Genomic DNA, 17,046 nt, shown 5'->3' on the forward strand with positions numbered 1-17,046 from the left:
AAAAGGATTTGATGCAAAAGCCATTTAAGCATGTATACGACTCATGGAGGGATTCATTTGACCTCATTATACTGCAATAAAGAAGAAATCCAGTTTGTTAAATATCACCGAGCTGCTTCCACTTCACATCACATCACACAGAGGCGTGCATTAAAAAAGGATTCTGGAATAATTTCAAATAAAGAATCGAAGAGGTTAAACCTCACTTGCCAGGAGGTGTTCTGACAAACACAGGAAAAAAGGAGATATGCGAAGCCCTGTTTAAGAGGAGAGCAACTGAAGAAAAAAAGATTTATGCTTTTAATTAATGGCAATTAAACCATGCCTGTTGGCTTGGCCTATGGCAATTGTTCCCTGTGAAAAGGAGGCCGTGCTGGTGACAAGCATTTGAATCTACTAAGTTCTGTCAAGGGAGCTGACTCTGCAGGCACCAAAACCAAACTAAATCAATAAAAGAATTAAACTTTTATAAATTGCATTTTGACAAGTATCAGATACCGTTAAGCTTTGATATCATGAATTCCTTAGAGGTAATGCAAACAAGAAGGGCCGCAGTTCCAGATCCAAACAATCAAAGAGGCTTGTTAACATGCGTTGTCAGATGCATCAGTGCTATTAATTACTACAAATTAATGTGACTCTCTCTTCCTCTGGTGAGTGGAATAATAATCAGCTCGGAATGAGCGCAGAGAACATATGCATCCCTGCCAAAAAAAATAAGTAGACAAACTAACAGACGTCTGCAAATGCTTATGTTTACAGGCCCAGTAATTTGCTTCGTGCCTATTTTTTTATTTTTACAACGCCCACAACACATCCCCTGCTAATGTACATCGTTTCTTGTAGCTTGACTGCCAGTGACCTCGGAGATCACATTTCAACCTTACATTTTAATTGTTGCTGAGCTTTAAGCATGCTGGTGCTGATGCTGATTTGTGTGGCGCCGCTGCACCAACAAGCTGCCACTCCTGACACTTAAGACAATAGGGTGTTATCAAATTGAACTGTATTTCTTCCGACAAGAACTGGTGTAGTGTTTTGCAAAATAAAAATAAAAAACTGCGTAGGAAACGGTTCCAGTGAAAACATCCTGTCACTACTCTCACTGCGGAAATCCTTTATATCATAAATATAAAAATGCACAGCCCAATTAAAAGTCCAATTAAATTAGGTTTCATGCAGGAATTGTAGCCCCCACTAAACTGTTTATTAAGAGGTAGCTCAAGCTTGCCAGTACTATCTATTTCCTCAATACAGGATGACTTTTGCACCTTGTCTACACATTTTGTATCATCTGTGGGCATCCTATTAATGGCCATGCAGTCCCAGTTTATTTAAAAGACAGGTGCTGCTGTTACATCCATCTTTAAACTGCAAACCACGTACATGGAACTTCACCCTAAAACATGAAAAATCCCATTAGTGTGAAGGCTAAAATAAACCCGAATAAGAAAAAAAAATGGTTTAATGCAATTGGTTTCAACCTAAATATTGCAATCCTGTTCTGCAGATAATACAGTATATAGAAAAAGTGAATAACTGCTCAGGTAATAAAACTGTTCTGTAAAACAGCTTGATAACATTTTGAATGGAATACAGTGAGTGCTGTGCCCTTGTTGTGCCAATGCTTAAAAATAGAGGGGGGTGGGTGGGTGGTGGTGGGGGGGGGGGAATGGTATGTTTTCTAGTTTAAGCAACAAAAGCCTTTAAATCATTGTCAGGTGAGTCTTCTCTTTGTCACTGAGCACCAGCTGGTATTGCTTTTCTTACCCTTCTGACAATACTTAAAACTCTACTTGATCTCATTCCCTTGATAAATTTGTCCTGGATTCCACTTGGATTTAGTAACCCCTGACCTGCAGCCATTCAACCCTCTGAGGACACTTGGCTCAAACTGCCATAGTTCACAGTAGATCTGTGTGTCTAATGCAGGTGGCTGCAGAACACCGCTCTCTAGGTTTTTATTATTGGTTGAGTGATGCTTAAAGGTTGAGATACTTCCCCTTGTTAAAACTGCAGAGATTTGTTCCATAAAAGAATTCAGATAACAGAGAGTTCAGACAGAATGCCATTATTCCTTTGTAATCTTTCTGTGATTTCCAGATCAAAAATCATTTAAGATCTTCTGGAATGAAGATGAGAACATTCATTTAAAAAATAAACCATATTCTCCAATGTAAACTTTAAAAGAAAATTCTCATAGTCTTAGAAAACAGTGCCCTTGCTTTGGGGAAATACAATTACAATTCTAGTGCAGTATCTTGTACATAATTTATTTCATCTTAAAAAATTTAAATGTTCATATACGAGAGGCAGGATGACATTTAAAAAAAAATTCAAATGGTAAACTCTACATTTAAGAACAATATGTCAATTCAAAATAAACTAGATAGAAACATTCTGTTGGTATGCTAACTCATTTCAGTAATATACTTTGTATTGTACAGTATTTATATCATTTATTCCCTCAGTTTTTTAAATGCCCAACATTTATATGCATTTAGATGTAATTATGCTAATGTAGTATTTTAGCTCTATGACTGTAGGCATAGTTTTGTGAGCCCTCAATTATTCATAATCATCAGATGTTGTTTTATTTAGTTGAATTTAAAGAACACGGCTGAAGTTCATGAAAGCAAATGCAATGTTGTTTTTTTTAGGAAGCCCCTGTTTTTTGCCCATCTTAAATGTCACATTTCGCAAATGTAGTCATGGTTATGAAAACTCTGAGTGCAGATTAATGCTTTGCTAGTGTTTCAGAACACGGATTTGCAGACAACAGCTGCAGCGAATTCCCCTGACTGAGAAGAATTACAAGTATTATCACCTAGATCATTAAACCGGGTTCATAGATTGCGGAATGGCTTCAATCAATTCATCCAGGATAACTTGAAGCCAGCTGGACCCCCTCCGTGAGAACTTGACTTAATTGGCCAATAAGTGGCAGGGAAAGGTGCATGCTATTTGATGAAATTACAGTCTGAGGAAGTGATTACAGTTTGGAGAACCACTGAGGGTAGGCAGAGGGTCAGCCCTATCGAAGGAGGCCCAGATACTGTCCACTGCTAAGTGCTGCTGTGAAAAATGTTGGCCCACTTGGTGCTCAGATGTAAGGTGTATCCAGGTCATTCTTCAGCTGAGGGAGATGAGCGCATTTATCATCCCCTTGGCCTCATTTCTGTTTTGGCAATTGTTGTACACTAACAACTCCTCATGGTTTATAGTGTTTTTCATTATAGCACATATTGTTGGCATATCAAAAATATTTATGTAGTGCTTCATCCATCTTGCCCAGGAAAACTGCTGCTTTACTACCTTGCAGAGTCCTGTAAGATTTCTATGTTTATACATTCAAAATGCATTCCACGCTACATACTGTGTTTCTTGGTTTTCAAAAGCAGGCTACCATCATGTAGATTAAGGAAACATACTTGAATAAAAGTAATACTTTGTATATGAAAAGGATTGCAATGAGATATTCCCTAAGGTGATGCATTCGACATTATTTTTTTGTCATGGTAATTTTTAAGCTGCAATAAGTTGTAGGCCAGCTGACACAGATATATATATATATATATATATATATATATATATATATATATATATATATATATATATATATATATATATATATATATAATTCTAAGACACGGCTGCTTTGCTAGTCTACATCATATTTTCCTGAATTGCTTCTTAGCTAACAGGGATCTGAATAAGGTCTCAGCTCCTTTGAAATCAACCTCTGCAATATTCATGGCTAAAATAGCTTAGCTGAAAAGCTTTTTCATTCTCAGTGTTTTTAGCATGCGCTTATTTAGTCATCACAACACTCCTATTGGTTTATACATTTCAGAGGTGGAAGTGAATTTACTTATAAAAGACTGTCAAGCTGTAAATAACATTTAAAGGACTAAGAAACAGTAAATTGCTTTTAATGAGTTCGTATGTATTCGGAATTTGCAAATACGTGTGTGTGTGCGTGCATGCGTGCGTGCGTGCATGTGTGCGTCCGTGCAGGTGTGCGTGTGTGTGTGCATGTGTGCGCGTGTGTGTGTGTGTCTGTGCGTGCGTGCGTTCGTGCGTGTGTCTGTGCGTGCGTGCATGTGTGCGTGTGTGTGTGTGAGTGTGTCTGTGCGTGCATGCGTGCGTGTGTGTGTGTGCCGTTCTTCATCCTAAGGCACTTGAGATAATTACTTATTCAGAGAGCGCGTTCACTGTCCCTTGTAAAATGTGCTGCACATTAATTCTGATTATGTACAAAACCCACCTCCAAGGGAAAAGCTCTGAATCAGTAATGCTGGTAAAACGAGCAGTCCTCCAGAGGCTCTACTGAGAAACAGGATACTGGACAGAATTAGAATCTTGTAGCTAAGGCTATTCATAATGTCATTAACATAAAGGCAATTAAATGAGTTTTTAACCTTGCACCTTTATTGTTATTAATGAACATTTGATAAAAGCACAGGAGATGAAGACCAGTAATTATCTCCGTGCCAAGCGATGTGATGGGTTTAAATAGAAAAGCAAAAGAAATGATTATTGTGAATATTTTCAGTAGCAGAAACCCCAAGGAGCAGCTCTGTCTTGTTTAATCACATGACACCGCAGCACCAGGGTTAATTAGATGGGTTTTTACTATCAGCGGGCATGGCAGGGTAAAATGTATACCACTGGTATATCATCCAAAGCATATGTGGATTTTTTGCAGCTGTTTGAGTCTTATAGACAGTGAGCAACTGTAACAAAAGCATGGAAAACATCCAATCAGTAAATATAACCTTCACGTCAAATGAAAAACTACTTATGAGTGATGACAGCAGACCTGCTTCACTTTTATACCGTTCAATATTATTCTAAAACGTTACTTAACTATTTCTTTCCTTGGAAGAAGTTATTTTTATTCATTTTCTTATTTTAGTCTTAGGTTTATAAAGGTTTATAAAGGTATATATATATATATATATATATATATATATATATATATATATATATATATATATATATATATACCAGAAAAATGTTTAAAAATATGTTTGTCCCAATACTAACATTATTCAGTTTTAAAAGCAGAAAATTGATTTTTACTGTCAACACATAGAAACAAAAAGATTGAAAAAATCATTAATGATGGGATGTAAATCAGAATAAACAACTATATCCTTGATCCTGCTTCCCCTTACCATGTATATGATGACAAAAAGCAAAATAGTTTTGTTCTCAAAATATTAGTTACTATTATATTTTAAGTCAGACTCCAAAATATAAAAATACAGTGCAAACAAATAAAATATAGACAGTACTAAAGGGCTATGTTTATAGAATATTAATTAGTGGTTGTTAAACTGTAATACTTTTGAGTGCACTCATAATAAATATTTGGTAGGGCTGCAGTGATAACCCTTTCCCAATATAAACTGTGTCTCGCCAGGTTTTTTTGTTCAGAATTCCCCTGATGATACAGAGAAGGGTCAAAGGTAGTTGTCACTGTGTACCAAAGGACTGCAAGCACCTCATTAGTGTGCATGCCGCTTGAACAGAGACACTCTGAATTGGATGTCGCTCTGTACCTGTACATGCACAATTTGTTTAGAGGCCTCTTCTGGGAATTCAATTTGATTACATTTGTATTGTGTAACAGCTTCATGTTAAGATAATAATTAACAACTTGTGGTTCTTTTCCAATGCTTGTTTATTTGCACAGAAATAAAGATGTTACCTCAGTGTCCTTGTTTAATTTGAAAGCACCGCTCTGCCAAATACAACAATTAAAGATGACAAATCATGGTTTTTTTTTTTTTTTTTGGTCACAAAGTCAAATTTATTTAATAAAATGGATGTTCAGCCTACTAAACAGTTTTAAATGAGCTTGCAAGTAACAGTAGATCCTAATTGTGCTTCCTTTGACAATATAACAATATCATTGTTGAATTACACAAACAAGCTCAAACTAATGTAACTCAACAAAAAAAAAAAATTCTGACAAATGCAATGTTGCTGCTTATGGTTTATTATTATTATCATTATGATTATTATTCAATAATGTTATATTCATGAAGGAGTGTAGTTGATATATGGTAGTAGTTTTCTCACTTTAGCATAAATACAGTCTTCTTTATAAAAATGACATATGCAAGGTATATTGGTTATGTATATATATATATATATGTAGTTATGGATGATTCAAATACACAGCGCCATGTGAAGAACATCTTTATTTTTTTTTACAGAACGTGTTCACTTTGAGTTCCACTGACCTGCCACTTGGCTTGCCTGTCTGGATACATTTCACCGAGGGCCAGTTGGTTGGAGTGGGCAAAGTTATTCCTTTCTAGCCATGTTTAATCATTCAAGGGCAGCAGTGTGGAGTAGTGGTTAGGGCTCTGGACTCTTGACCGGAGGGTTGTGGGTTCAATCCCCAGTGGGGGACACTGCTGTTGTACCCTTGAGCAAGGTACTTTACCTAGATTGCTCCATTAAAAACCCAACTGTATAAATGGGTAATTGTATGTAAAAATACCTGTGATATCTGTATAATGTATAATGTGATATCTTGTAACAATTGTAAGTCGCCCTGGATAAGGGCGTCTGCTAAGAAATAAATAAATAATAATTTCACCAATTAAACACCTGATGTGGTTCTAAAGGACTTTTTTAAATTATACCTTCTAAACCTGGACTGGAACAGCACTCCAAGACCAGAACTCCCTACCCCTGCTATAGAGGATAACAAACGAGCCTTATATAAAAAATACATGAATAAACAATATATATAGATATTTCTGAATTATGCCAATAAGACAACCAAAACCTACTTAATGCAGCTAGTCTGTTATCCCTTATAATTTTTTGTGTTCATCATCTAAGAAACGTTTGACAGTTTATAAATCTATATCTCTCAAGGTCAACCACTATGAAAAGGTACCGTGGCCTTCTGACACCTTGTCCGGCATGATGCTGTACAAGGAAATCGTACGTGCATGTGTATGTGTGTGTGTGTGTGTCTGCATTTGTTTTGTCATCTACTGTGTCCTGGTAGCCTGTTTCAACAGCTTAAGATTTCTGATTCCTCGTGTTTTGTACATTGTTGTTTTGAGGTCACACAAACACACACCTATTCAATGAACATGGGCCTAGTTTATGATTTAACAACCAATATTTATTCTTTTTAACCTACTGGAAAATGAACCTTGACAGCGGTACATGTGCTGGTGTCGCGATTCACGGTGGCAAGGCAGTAAAAATATATATATGTAGTCCGACTACGCCACCTGGTGGTAGTGGGCACCAGGACCCAGTATACAACAATAAAAGCGTCAATTTGCACAGGTTCGTTTAATTTGCAACATAGGTAGGAGAATGGAGACCAACCCGCCCAGGGACAGACAACACCAGCAACATAATTAAAACAAGATTTATTAATTATAAAAAAAATGGCAAAAAAAGTTAAAACTTCAGCAAAATGGCCACCACCCACTAATTGGCTAGCGTGGGAAAGTATAAAAATCAAAAGAGCGCCCACCACTGGGCTACGGCACAAAGTATCAAAACAACAAGAGGGAAAATACAACTGATGATGCAGAGGCCCCGCCCACTAGACTCCGGCCGAGCTGTCCGCTGTTGAGTCCAATCCTCCTGGGTGTGTAGCGTCAGCGCAATGGTTGGATCCAGCAGCCCCTGAGGCTCCTCCACTGTACCTATCAGGGAGGGGCAGAGAAACAACCACGCTGGTAAAAAGCTTTAAAAACGGTAAGTCCCTCGCCACCTCTTCTTCCCTCTTTGCCAAATTGAGCCATCTAAAACACACTCGGTTAAAATGCTTCATTTAAAACCTGTGCTAAAATCCCAATAAAAGCGCTCTCTCTCTCTCTAGAGACACTAACCTGTTAAAATACTAATAAAACAGTTGGGATAAAACAGGCTAAACTAGCATAAAAACAAGGTGCAAAAATACAACTGGGAATAAAATGGCTGTGCATGCACACGATGGACACTTCCCTTTATGAACCGCAGATTTCCTCTTTATCCAGGGTAGTTCCAGTGCCTCTTGCGTCTACAGCCCAGTCCAAGTCCAAGTCCACATGGAAAAGGATTTCCCACAATGCTTCCTCCTGCACTCTGCTTCCAACCTGTATTTCATCTGTCTCCCAGTTGCGTCTCTCCTTCTCCGGTCTGCCCTGTTGTCATCCCTCCTGTCTTTTCCTTTCCTGCTGCTGCATAACTGCTTATAAAGGGGGTTAACTCCTCCCCTCAAACCTCCTCACCAATGCACAACCTGGTTCTTCAATGAGAGCTTATAGCTGACTCAATAGCAGTGTTTCACCTTGCCTGCCTAAATAAACTACATTTCCCAGCAGTCTTTGCTCTGTGGTACTCCATTTCCCATGGCCTCCCCTCTCACAGCCCCATGCTCCATACACAAACAATCCTAATAAGAACATAAGAACATAAGAAAGTTTACAAACAAGAGGAGGCCATTCGGCCCATCTTGCTCGTTTGGTTGTTAGTAGCTTATTGATCCCAGAATCTCATCAAGCAGCTTCTTGAAGGATCTTCTTGAAGGAACTCATTGAAAGCAATTGAGAAAATGAACCACTTCTTTACATTCGCACTACTTTGTAGAACAGCAACAAAACGTACAGAACTCATATCTATATTCATTCTGTACTTCATAATCTTGCACAAACATTATACATTTTAGTGATCACTGTACTCTGTAGCTAAGCACATTTATTAATGTTTTATATCTTACAAATGATAGACCTTTATTATCTCTGTAACAGGATGACATTTATGAAGAACTTCATAAGGGCAACTAAACATTGAACAGTTTTGTATTATCTTGAATTTTAGGTGTATACCTCTTTTTATAACTCAAGTACTCTCTAAGCCTCTTTGTACATCTGTGTGAAAGATTCTCAGTACATCTCCTTTTATAAAACTGCCCCAGGCTAAATTTGACCAGTATTTGCTTTGTAAGATACATAATCCTTTAAGCAAAGTTGTTTGTAGATCTGTAAGCTTGATGTTTTCTTGGAAACCACACTTTTCATCTGGAAATCCACAGGTTTGGAGGTATCATATCTGACAGGTGGAAACTTTGTTTCAAAAACTTTTTAATAAGATTTTTAAAAAATGATAATGATCAACGATTGGCTGAAGTTTACTGTCTTACTTTACATACACTTTTATACCTCAATAAAAACCTTAAAGGACATTGACTTGCATACAATTCTTTCTAGCTTTGGAGTGTGGGAATACATGGTTTACTTGTATGACTGACGTACAGTATTTTGGTCAAATGTATCAACAGAAAATAAAACAACTGCATCTGCAAATAATATTCAATATTTATTTTCCAAGAGTGGAGATGGTAGCAGTGTGGAGTAGTGGTTAGGACTCTGGACTCTTGACTGGAGGGTCATGGGTTCAATCCCAGGTGGGGGACACTGCTACTGTACCCTTGAAGATGGGAAGGGGTGCTCTTTAGCGGTGAAAGCCTCAATGTGGGGGATCAGGCTTGATTGGACTGAGTTAAAAGCACCCCAAGGAAACATGAGAGATCTTCCTATTGTAGCTTATGACAGTTCAGCATAAATACACCTGGTAAGTCAAATGGGCTGGTGAACGCTGTCTGAACCTTGATGAGCAGCACTGGCTAATAGACCGGAGACTTTTAAAGCTCACATCACAATTCACATGCAAATAAATAAATAAATAAATAAATAAATAAATAAATAAATAAAAAGGGTAGCAGGAGAACATTTCAATTACAAACACGGCTAAAATCCCATCCGAATGAAATAATTTAAAACAAAAGATAATAGTAGAATGCCTACAGGTATACAGCTAATTAACTCAGATCCAACTGTCTTAGGAATGCAGACCAGAAAAAAAACTTACAGTTAATATTCCCTCAAGTAGATCTTCAAAGCTAAAATAAATAAATAAATAAATAAATGGTATATTACATGCAATAGAAATAATAATAATAATAATAATAATAATAATAATAATAATAATAATAATAATAATAATAATAATAATAAAAGGTTATACAGCTTGTAGGGTTGCCAAAGTAACCAGTCAGACTGTGCATAATTTCATAAATTATATGCAAATGAATTAGAAAATATGACTTTAAAACAGTATAGCCCTCAGCAGAAAAACAATTGATACAACAAAAGTGGTTTAGTTGGCAACTATTTTCGTCATTTTTCCAAGAGACACACAAAAAAAAGAATGCCCCTTTTCAATTAAATTATGCATTGCATAGATTATATCGTATGATTATGTTGTTTCACTGCATTATGTACACCAGTGCACAAATTAAAAAAACCTCTGACAGATTGCTAATGAGCTGTTGTTGGAATCTCGGCATATTCTGTTATCATTTGTCCATTCACAGTTTCTTCAGCAGCCCATCTGTGCGTGAGATGTGGCCCACTGTGGAGCCAGCAAGCTGGGACAGCTTCTCCATTTACACTCCCTGCCATCGCAGGCCTCTGGGATAGGCTTGTACTAATTAAAGTTTTTAACAAACACTTTGTCAGCGTCTAACAGTGCTACCTAACTGTTCTTGTTAATATTCGGAAATGCAGTTTTTATCTTTATAATATGTTTTCTTACACATATAACCATGGCCAAATGTTTTACCTAGAATTTTAGGATTGAGACATCATTTTAAAGTATATCAACATAATTTTGATCATTTACTTAACCTCATGTAATCAAAGTAACCACAAAATGATATTGCAAAAGTCTACCGGAAGCCATAATAGTAGTGTATTTCATGTTAGATTTCAAAATGTCACATTGTTCAATTTTTGTCAGTTTTTCATTATGTATATGAAAAACTACAAAGTAGCATGTAATTCAATGTGTTAATGTAACATTATTTAGCAGGTTTCATTCAACTTCATGAAGCAAAATGTGTTAATTCTATAGGGTGATGCAAAACTGTTGACTATAACTGTACATATATTGTACATACACTATCATTTAAAAAGAATATAGCATTCAAATGTCAGTCAATGGGAGCAAATATTGTATTTGGATAGAGTGGGTAATAGCTAGCTGGGAGTGCATCGTTTCATTCTATCAAGGTCAATCTGACAGAGACAAACAAGGTGAAAGCTTCCTACTTTATAGTTTACATACCGGCACACCCCCATTACCACTCTGCACTGATCTCTCCTCGTACGTAAAATATTGCAATGCCAGGAGATTCCGGCTCAGAAGCACAGGTTAGGCAGTACCTTACACATTCCCAGTGCTTCAGTCCTGTGGCTGAAACACAAGCAAAAGAAAGACAATGCTGTAAATGAGATGGGACAAGCCCTTGTACTTTACTTAAATATATTTGTTTAGTTTGCTAATATAGTGTCATTGTATATTAGCTCCTTCAACACAAAGACACGCATAACCATAATTTCATAGTATTTTTGGATACACTTCAAAACACAGGTACATTCCATACACGTACAGCTATGGCAAAACGTTTTGCATCACCCTATAGAATTAACACATTTTGCTTCATACCCATATTGAATAACATACCGCTTTGTAGTTTTCCATATACCTAACAAAAAACTGACCAAAATCTAACATGAAATACTGTACTACTATTATGGCTTCCGGTAGACTTTTGCAATATCATTTTGTAGTGTCTTTGGTTACACAATGTTAAATAAAAGCTCTAAATTATGTTAATTTTTTTCTTTTAATTATGCTTCAATCCTAAAATTCTAGTTGATGCAGAACATGGCCATAGCTGTTGTTACACTATCGTTATCGTTCAGTAATATTTATTACATGCACTTAGCACACAATTATGTGATCAGACGGAACTCCATGCATTAACAACATATGTTTAAGTTATATTCTTGATTATATTACAAGCATAATCCGACGTTTTGTCATACGTTCCGAATTGTGTGGTGACTGCTTTCTAAAGCAGTAAAGGTGAGTTCACCACATTTTCACTTAAGTGTTATACATGTTTCCTCTGCTGAGCAGGAGGTCATGTCCCATGCTTTAGGAAAACAGGCAGGGCATGCTGGAAGGACACTCATCTTGAGCTGCTCAGCAGAGCTCTATTGGGTTATCGTTAGGTATAGAGAGCTTTTTAAACTGTCTGCTCACATTTCATTTGAACAGTGGGATAGGTCTCCCAGCTATGCTAGGGATCAGCTTCCATTAGTGCACCGATTATCATCCCAAATCAGTAGCATTTTAGCATTTAAGTGTCGAAGGTTCATGTAAAATTCCATTTTCATGCCTTCGGGTCTAAAACATATAAGATTACAGTCAGGAAAACGCTGTTTACGATTCCATATTTCACAGCAGATACGTGATAATACACCAAACGTAGTGACTGTTCATACAATTACAACAGATTTCATAGGGCTAAAGTTACATGTGATGAAATACTAACTGAAAGTTCCTGGCACTAACAATAAATGTTCACATTAAAATCCTCTGCATTGTGCAGGAAATGTTAAGCTAATAATCAGTCATTCTTGTCTTCTGGGCAACTTTCTAACACTGTTATAATCCTATTTACCATTTTCTTAGGACACCCCAGGGCTGCATTCATCTCTAATGAAAACGATGATAACGCACAGACTGTCAGGATCACATAAAATGATGCATGGCTTACATTGGTACTGTCCTTAACCAAATATTTCACTGTATGACATTGACAATATCAAATATAATTAAATTGAATGGGAGGATCTTCAAGCAGAACTGTTTTGGGCTTTTTGGCTGTTAGCCCCCTGTCAACTCTTGCCACTTCCACGTTACCTAAGCCTCTGAGGTGTATTGCTGAATTGAATACAAAATGCCCATGCACAGGAAAGCTAACTGCTTCAATGCAAACAGGATCCTTTTTTCAAGAAAAAATACATTCATCATCGATTTGATATGAAAGCCACTCATTGAGGCATGTTTTTTCACACCCGGCTAAATGAATGCTTAACTATCTGTTTAATAGAGATGTATGTGGCATTGGCTGTGGCATAGCTTTTCATACAGGTCATATTTTTTCTTCCTCTAATGAATCTTGGATAAGCAAGGTCCTGATGGGCGGTTTTATTTTTATTGTCAGAAAGCAATGTTGTTTCACGCACAAGTCTCACTTTCTCAGTCTGAATGCTGCAGACTGTACGAATCAAGGCTCTTCACCTGTCTCAGCCTCTTCTTTTAACTTATTATCTGCTACAGATATATAGTGGAAGCAAACTCACGCATGTTCTTATGTTACGCGTTCTTTTTCATAGTATCCTAATCCGGGGGACTACGGAGGCTGTCTGTCTGTCATGCATGCGCATACAGTAGATCTTTGATGTTACACATAGCTCTAATTTTGCATTTACAGAGTTTATGTTACTGTGTGGTGAGATGCACAGTCAGTGTATGCACTATTAAACAACATGTATCATTACAAATACAAGTGTCTTTAAATGTATAGTTCTATTATTATTATTATTATGCATTTTGTTAGTATTGTTATTATTTCCCCTCATGTATAATTTACAAAATTGACCCACATTTTTATAACACTGTAATTACACCTGATGCTGAGTAGTTACAGAGTATTTACAATGTAATTAGAACCGCATTACATCAAGTATTCTGAAATGTTTTAGTAACAATAAAGGGTATCTGGAATTCTACAAAATGATGAACTGAACACTTCTATCTTCACCTGCCGGTCCCATCTCTGAGGGAGGCGGGTGTATTCAAACTAAACAGAGCCAGCAGGAACTTCAGTGTCATTACTGAAACAGATGCACATGCAGTGAGACATGGCAAATTTGAAGTGACCAATGTTACCTGAAACCCTGTATTTCCCTTACAATGATTGCTTAAATTGGGTACACAATGTATTTTTTAGGAACGGCATACAAGTAAACAAACAGGAGAGGTTCAAGTTCAAGGAAGGCGTCTTGAGTTTAGTAAAATGGGTTCAATTTAAACTCTTCATCGACGCCTTTACCAAAGATAGTTGTTTTTTTGTCAACTAACAGAAATATGTTTGACCATTCTTACACAGTACCATGACACATCTGTATTGATGTTTCACATGGTCAATACATGACCATGTTAAGCTTTGTTAAGCTCTTTCAGATGTTTCAGTGCATGAAAAATGCTATAGACAGAGGCTAGACACCTTCCATCTGCAGCACACACTTGTGTAAACAGACTGTCCTTCACATGCCCAATTCCTTTGTTAGGCAAAATAGAATCCCTGATGTGTATTTTAGAAGGCATAAGAGCTGCATCTCCTTGTTGCATGTCAGTCACAATGGGCGAGACAGAAGACTGACAGATAGGTCTAAGACAGTAGATGCTCACGTGGCCGGTGATGTTTTACGAAAAACTCAAACATTCTGATTTGATGGGGCATTCTGCAGAACACACTTCCCAGCCAATTTCCACAGGTCCCTTTTGAATCATTTTAAACATCTTTCTGACTCACATTGAATCAGTCGCTGCTGACTGTGCCCCGCCACACTATTAACAGTGCTATGACAAGTGATTTCATTTTTTTTCCCAGCCAGTAAATAATACCACTGTTATTAATATTACATAAGAAAAAAAAAGTTTTAAACGCTTTTTTTTCATTTTGAAAAAAAAGCCTGATGATAAAGAAAAATAAATAAAAAAGGCATGCAAACTTTTAATGTTGTCAAAGCAAAACCATCATAAATATGACATCCCTGAGTAAAAAGGATTTGTGCAAGTATTTCTAAACAGAGCCGCTTTAATTAGTGGAACAGCAAGAAACAAATGCAGGCCATGCGAAATAAGACAAGCAGGGGTCATAGATTACATCACGTTGGGATGGCAAAATATCCTGATCAGAATGTATTGCGGCAGACCCATTTATTAAATGTAATATTGACAAATGCATAACAGCAATGTCAGCTGCTCATGGGTGATCCTGTTTTTGATACCCTTCCCCTTGAGAATCGCAAGGATAAACACATTCTCTTCAAACAATCCCAATGACAGCCAAATTGCTTGCTTGTCTGATTCCTAAAATATTTTACACACAACAGAGATGCCATCATTCCAAAAGAACAGCACAAAGGTTTGGGGTTTTTTTTTTCTTCATTTTTTTTATCCAAAGTCAACATTCATTACAATAACCATTAAAACAGTTGTTTCAAAAGGCTTGCTATTTTTCACAGAGGTCTAAATATTTATAAATGACAATAATATGTGTTTCGTGCATGCCTAAGCCACAGTCTATTGATCATAAAATGTATTATATATATATATATATATATATATATATATATATATATATATATATAGTAGCACAATAAATCCTATATTTAGTTTCATATTCACAATTAGTTTTTGTCTCAGGTATTTTGTAAATTGGGAGACAATACATTTTTGGTGGAGTTTACTTTTATCATCTAAAGTAGTCCATCTGCATTCCAGCTCTGGTTTCGCTATCTCTTGTTAATGAATTGATTTGGTGTGAGGAATGCATATACAGACTTTGCTAATTTGATGCTGTGTTAGATATCACACCACGTACATCACCATCAGCACAATCAAGTACAAATTTTCCAATTAATGGTACAGAAAAAATGTGTGAACCTGCAGAAATTGGTATTGGCAATTTAAATATATATATATATATATATATATATATATATATATATATATATATATAAAGCTAAATATTTTGTTTTTTGTTTTTTTTAAGAGTGAAAGATATGACATTTTGTGATTACTAAATGTTTGCCATTTACAAAAACAAAATGCTGCACATCAGATATTCCACATTCTGCATTTATAATGTATTACAAGTTGACTTTTCAATTACAGAGTGCATACATTTAATATTTTCAAAGTATTCCCAGTCTTGCAGATTCATTTTATCCTTCTTAACACAAATACTAAATACATCTTCAGCAAAAATGCTTATTTAAATAACTGTGCTTCAATCTGCACACTAAGTGGTTTGTGCATGTCCTTATCCATGCATTTTAAATTCCTCTGAATCTCTGAATGGGGAAAGCATTTCTGCTTCTTACTCGCTCCTTCGGACATCGACACTGTGTCATTCCGTAAAGTTATTTTTCTCATTTACATTGCGGTAGAAATGCAATGCTACACTTCGTTTGCATTTGTTGCTTTTTACTTGTTTTTTAAACGTTAACAAAGAGACTCTCACAACCAATGAAATCATAGGTGTCCTAAATGTCTTAATTCAGAGAATAAAAGAGTGTTAACTGAGTCTGATTAGCTCCATTTATCTCTAATTAATTACCTTTATCTAATTAGACACCCTGTTTCTAGTAGACATGGAGTCAAGTAGACTAGATTATTAGTGTACTCATTGGGCCTTTACAAAATCCTGAAATTAATGAAACGTGCAAAAGAATCTGCAGTTTTAATTGTGCAGGTGTTGCCTTATGGCAAAGCTTTATCATCTGATTACACCAAGGGATTATTAGTGTTTTTTATATAGAGAATGAGCCTGTGAAATGTACCAGCAACAGCTCATTAGTTAGGGTTGTTACTGTATTATTTATTACATTCGGCCTTGCCCATTATCTAAATTGATTCATGAGCTTTTATATCTCTTCATCTCAGCAACCCTAAGAAAAACTAATTTCTGACTGGTACCTTTTTCAGCTCCTATAGAAATAGCCACAGATGCTTTATTTTCTTTTAATAAGCCATGTCATATTCCCTCATAAGACTAGGGCTTATTCAAATTCACATTCAAAGGAAGTATCTCTGAAAATGGCAAAGCGTAATTGTGCCTTGGACAGGTTAAGTCACTGACCTGCTGAAAACATTGTCTCTTAAAAATGGTCATTTATGGTGAAAGCGCTGCATCTAATCTTCTTGAGAAACCATGTTGGCAACATCATTGCAAAGCTCCACTGTGATGAACAGAAGACAGCAGTCACTATATGAGAGATTAATATTAATGTAATGCAATTTTGTGAAAGGAATATTAATATATGTTGCACATTGCATGTTCAATAGATACTTATATATACTTACAACAAA

The 17,046-nt window shown here is 36.3% G+C and overlaps 1 long non-coding RNA gene across 2 annotated transcripts in view; it reads right to left on the reverse strand.

Moving 5' to 3' along the window:
* Window positions 1-6,633: 6,633 nt before the first annotated feature.
* Window positions 6,634-17,046, reverse strand: part of LOC131738121 (uncharacterized) — a 30,508-nt gene continuing 20,095 nt past the window's right edge. For both annotated transcript variants that reach the window (XR_009329644.1, XR_009329645.1), the window contains exon 3: window positions 6,634-11,286. This is a non-coding gene — a long non-coding RNA (uncharacterized LOC131738121). The remainder of the gene's footprint in view (window positions 11,287-17,046) is intronic.

The sequence above is a fragment of the Acipenser ruthenus genome, chromosome 10 (genome assembly GCF_902713425.1).
Source record: "Acipenser ruthenus chromosome 10, fAciRut3.2 maternal haplotype, whole genome shotgun sequence".
NCBI lineage: Eukaryota > Metazoa > Chordata > Actinopteri > Acipenseriformes > Acipenseridae > Acipenser > Acipenser ruthenus.